This window comes from Parasteatoda tepidariorum, chromosome 9, assembly GCF_043381705.1.
Source record: "Parasteatoda tepidariorum isolate YZ-2023 chromosome 9, CAS_Ptep_4.0, whole genome shotgun sequence".
In the NCBI taxonomy this organism is placed as follows: domain Eukaryota; kingdom Metazoa; phylum Arthropoda; class Arachnida; order Araneae; family Theridiidae; genus Parasteatoda; species Parasteatoda tepidariorum.
The window spans coordinates 18249060-18255205 of record NC_092212.1 but is presented as its reverse complement, the minus strand read 5'-3'; positions in this window follow the sequence as shown (position 1 = coordinate 18255205).

Below are 6146 nucleotides of genomic sequence, written 5' to 3'. Positions count from 1 at the left end.
TTTCATTTCGTTATCAAATTATACAACTATGCTTTCAAAAACTATATAAAAACTTTTAAAAGTTTAATACGTCAGACTGAAATTTAATTCATGCTATCCTTTACGATATATATAATAAAATTATTAAAAAGATGTAATAGTTTCTTAGTCTTACTGGAATCCTAGACTTGGCGACATATTTCGATAAATAAAGTCAACATTCGTTCTTTAAAAAGAAACAACAATATGACGTTGCAAGAGCATTGGATTTGATTGGACAACTAAAAATGGCGCGTTTTATGCTGACATGCTCTTAACAAATTCAACTCGAGATGAAGAATTTTCTCTTTTGTTTTGCTGTAGAAGAAAATCATCTGCTAGAAAGAATGTTTATTATTCTTTCATCAGTTTCTTTAAATGTAAACATAAAGACGTATATTTGTTATGGTTTTTAGATAGCATTTTTTTGTATTTCTTATTGCTTGTTAAATGATTATTCAATAAGTTTTGTTTTCCTCGTTAATCACGATTTAAGAAAGCAAGCTAAAAGAAGACTGAGCAATGTCGTTTCAAGAGTTGGCGATGTTGATATTAGTTAGCGCTAGAAGCTTGGCATCCATTTGGCGTGCACTTAGGTGCAAACAGGTTCTCTCCATACGGGTAATGGTTTTTTTCTTAATTTTGCAACAGATTGAAGGTATGTCATTCCATTAAGAACATTAATCTACGAAATTAAAGATAATCCATGCGCACAACATTACTGCATCAATTACAGACCTAGTTTTATATTTGTTATAATTATTTTTAATATTAATTTGATAGCTATTTGTGAAAAGAATTTTACTCATTTTTAATTTGGTTAAAAATGCATACATTACCATTGTGCACATATTGTTTCATAAAAAAACTCGCACGATAGTGCGGATTGGATCTTAACCCTTTCGCGCCGACTGTCACAAATACGTGACAATATAAAACCGTATCAATCAGGGTAAAAATATAATATCAAAATATAAAATCAAAATATAAATCAAAATATTTCTTTACCAGTTTGTTTGCGGGCGTAAATTATATATCTAAAAATTCAAAATTTTTCTTACTATTATTAAATATAATTAAAAAAAAATTTGGAAGTTAGTACCTGTGTATTAAACACAGAAAGTGACGAAGTTTCTAGAGAGATAGTTGAAGCGGTAAAGTGAAATGCATGTCAAGTTATCCAAGATAAAGTTAGATTAAGTATTTAATTTTACCAGGGTTCTAAATATCGAAATGCAGCTATTTTATATTTAAAACGTAAAGAGAAATCCAGAGCATGGTTGAAGATTTTTCTTTTTGTTGCAATCTTCTTTCAAGGACTAGTTAGGCTTTAGGCTCTCATAAAAAGTTGCAAGTATATTGTAATTAGGTGTAGGAAAAACTCGTTGTAACAATTGCAATGCAAGAATATTAAAAATAAAATATTTGCTATCAAGAGAAAATGTGTTATTACTACACACGGAATAAATTAGAACTTTTTTACGAACTAATATAAAAAGGCACAGATTGATTTCCTTTTTAATTACAATTCACTTCTTCTGCAGTTTTTTCAATAATGGTTTGATACGAATTTTATCGATACGATTAACGTATCGATACGATTAACAGCTTGATCCGGTTTTTTTTTAAATTTTCAAGCTATTTTTGATCTGGAAATGACTACCCAGTGTGTTATTTATTATAATTATTTTACTAAAAAAATTTGTTTCATTCAATGTTTTCTTATCTTTAATTGGTGTATTTCTCGTGTGTGTAATCCGAATCAATTAAAAATGTAAATAAATAATTTTATTTTTCTTTTACATTCCATTTTTTTTCTACATAAAAAGAAAAAAAGTATAAGCTTGTATGCAAACTTTATATATGTTCTATTCAAAATAGCGTTTATATACATAAACACGCAAAAGTTATTGTTTTGATATATATATTTTTTTATATAATTCATATTTTTTAGCTTCCCGAAATAAATATTAAAAAAATAAACTTAATTTACATATTCTATTTTCCTCTGCTCTAGAAATTAGCTTTTCAGTACAATTAAAGTACAATTAAGTTTAATTTAAATATGTTAATTTTTCCTCTTCTAGTAATAATCTTCCCGTAATAAATAATAGAAAAGTAAGTATAATTGAAATATTTGAATTTCTCCAGTTCTTGAAATTTAACTTTCTGTAACAAATAGTAATAACAGAAAAAAAAGCTAAATAAAATATTTTAATTCTACCTACCCTAGAAATTAGCTTCCAGTAATAATTAATAAAAAAAGAAAGTTTAATTTAAATATTTTAATTTAGAAATTAGCTTCCCTTTATAAATAATGTATGAATTTAATATAAAAATTTGAGGTCCTGATTACGTCATATCGCTGAAAATATGTGCCGTAATCGGTCTATTGTGTTCTTTAAGGTTTCTTCCTTAATCACTTAAATATCACTTAAGTTTGTAATACAGGATTTCAGAGCTTTATTAATAAAAAATTTGGTTTAATTATGGCGATGTGCTTGTCGAAACTCTCAATTTTAGGATCTTTTTGGAGGTCTTTGTCCGAAAACTGCAGTTCTTGCCAACTGCTCCGGATTTGACAAGATATTTTAAAAAACAGTAGTAAATTGCAAACTAAAATTTGTAGATTTTTGGTTAATTTTCATAACTTTCTTAAAGGCTCAACTTGTTTTAACTGTAACAAAGTGACGTATTATATAAGTCGAATTTACTAAACCTAGAATCATACATTTAAAGACTATCACTCGAAAATATTTATGCGCTGTCCATGTTGGCATCTCTGCTAAATATATGTTTTTAAAATTATAATATGTTAGTAGTATATATGTGATAGTTACTGAAACAGTTTTTCAGCCAGTTAGTGGCCAGCCAGTAACTGGAAAATGTGGGGAGCTGGCCAAGCGGAACGCCTTGAGTGCCTCTAACTGGCTGAAAAACTGCTTCAGTAACCATCACATATATACTACTTATGTTATTGTAGAGAAAGTTATTTGCTTCTCCAAAACTGATTGTATTATTGAGCAATAGAACCGAATTTTGGACTTACATAAAACCACCATTTGGGGTCAATTTAAACATCATGATAAAATTATGTTGTTCCAAAGTAAATAATTTTTCAATTGATGAATATCGTTAAAAATACAAAATATAAGTGTTTTTGGAGATTAAATTATTTTTTTTCATTAATTTAATAACAAAATAGTGCATTATTGTATTACCGATTATTCATTTGCAGGAGCGCAAGTCATACGAAAATAAACAAAAGATACGATTATAAACAACACTTCCCTATCAACAATTTTACCTTGGCCCTAGTAGGGCCCAAAATTGGCTCAACATGGATCCTATAAGAACATAAACCGAGGGAGCAATATTGCGATGCTTAGATTTTTTAATATTGGTTCTAGAATGGCCTATACAGGGCCTACAATGGCCAATATAGAACCTATATTGGCTAAATAGTGGATATGAAATATCGGGTGAATCTGACAATTCTACAGAGTGTCCCAAAACAACCCCATAAACTCTGCACAGCTAAATTCCTCGTTAGGAGTACATAAAAACTGCCCAAAGAAGCGTTCCTTTACGATTCATAGTTTACGAGAAAAATACGAAAAAAAGTATGACGTCACTGCCGGTGCAAGAAAAAACACTTTATTGAACATATAAACAGCTGTATACTTTATACTAGAGCCCTTGAATTAGACAGGCCGACTCATCATCTATTTTTGCTCCAAAGAGCTAACATAAGCACAATGCTAACATAACGTTAACTTGTGAACTTTTTTGCTCCAATATTGCTTGATAGGTCAGCTCTGATAGTATAGGAGCCTTACTTTACACAATTGAAAGCAGATGGTCAAAGTGCCCGCCTTGCATGTCGAGGCAGGCTTGAGCACGCCGTGGATACGTCCAATAAAGTGTTTTTTTCTTGCATCGGCAGTGACGTCTTACTTTGTTTTTCGTATTTTTCTCGTAAACTACGGATCGTACAGGAACGCTTCTTTGGACAGTTTTTATGTACTCCAAACAAGGAATCTAGCTGTGCAGAGTTTATGCGGTCGTTTTGGGACACCCTGTATATAGGACAGATATTGGTTGTAAAGTGGTTTTAAAATATCGGGTGTATCGGAAAATTCTATATAGGGCCAATATCGAAAAAATAACTGCCGTTTGAGCCCTTATTGAGCTAAGATACGTGCATGTTGGCCCAATGAGGGCCTAAGTTATTTTGCTGCTGGAAAGACAGCTTAAAATCAATAAATTGGTTTTTAGCATCTCTCACAGCTATCAGTTATTCTGTCAATTGCGATCTTAAAAGGCGCGTTTCTTTTATTTTAGAGATTTAATTTTATTAATTGAGCGCTATCTGATGCGCAAAACACTAATTTATTGTTGAAAAGCACAAGCATTAATGTATTCCTCATAATTTATTCGTGGGAAGCACTAATTTATTTTTTTAAAAAAGAACCTGAATGAACTCGCAATGCATAATTAGGGTGACAGAAGCTTTCTCGAAAACAGCATTGAGGACAGCAATATCACAAACTTTGTAAAAGAAATGCAAGCCACCTGCAAGTTTCACATAATATAGAATCCTGCAAGTGCTTAGCATCTAGTGTGGTTGACCTATGACAAATTTCTTTCTATTCTAGAATAAAACAGTGCTTCGCTATACTGTCGTCTGCAAGCAAATTCAAATGAATACCATTCAGAATTATGTCATTCTTTATCGTTTGCACGCAGCATCGTAAAAGAATAAGAAAAAAATTGGCAGCCGGGATGGCACAGGTTACTAAAAACGTAAAAGAAATGGTAGAAACTAAGCTCAGTTTAGTTTATTTATCTCATAAATTTTTTTGTCGTATGATTCACAATTCAAATTATTAATATTTAAAACAAAATTATTATTGAGAAAACTTTCAATAGTAAAGTGAATGATTCTGCAAGAAAAAATTGTTTACATATATACCTTTTAATAAAAGTTTGAATTTTATTAATCACCCATCTTTGTATTTTTAGTCCCCTTTGACAGGAGAACAATAATACTTTTCATCACATGATGGTTTGTAACTAAAATGACTTCCAGGTCATGTAATTGTTAACATAAACTGGATTTTATGTATTTATTTTGAATAAAACACTTTACGTCAAATCTTATATTTTCTGCGTTAAATATAAAGATATGAATTAAGAGTGGTATTATCTATTATCACAATATGAGGTATAGTTCGTTCACCAGGAGTTGGCACTTGACTCCACCTTCCAGGAAGAAGAATTCATTTCAGCGCGGAATAAGAGGCGAAGCGTCTCCGAGCTTGAAATTGAGACAACCCTGAATACGCGCCAAACTCAAACAGTGAATTCTTTTTCAGTCACTTCGCTTTGTCATCTGCCATTATACCTTTCGTTACTCTAGCTAATTCAATATATTTTAAATTTAGAAACTGCTGTCTTCCAGCAAAATGTCTCAAAAAGGACAAACTATTCACTCAAAAGAGAGAAATATCAAATTTATGACATATTTAATGTTAAAAAATGCACATGAAGTTTGCGAAATAATTATTTTTGTCATATGATCGCCAAATAGCAACCTTGCTCAGGATTGTTCACATTCTTCTCCCAAATATTTCGAAATAGTATCACCGGATACCACGTGATGAAGGCGGAGCCAAGTTCCAACTCCTGGCGAACGAACTATATATTTAGTAATTTATGTATTGTTTATTTCATATCTTTATTTCTAGGTCCACTTCCACGGTAACGACTTATCAAGCTTGCATAAATTCTATCCGCCGGAAATTCTGCCCAAGGAACTGGGAGGTCACTTAGGCGAAAAAGAATTCGAAGAATTCCGTACCTATATTCTAAGTAAAGAACCTTTCATAGAAAAATTGAATAAATACGTCTACAATGGACATGATTCATTTTAAGATGAAGAGGAAAACACAAGACGTAAAATTCGTCTTCAAGAAGAAAATCTAAAAAACTTGACTTTTTAAAATGACATTTGTTTTTTTAAAAAGTCAAGTTTTTTAATGACATTTGTTTTTTTAAAAAAGCAAACGTTTTACTGTACTCGATTAGAATCAAGCCCCTACCTACTTTATATTTTATACAAATTT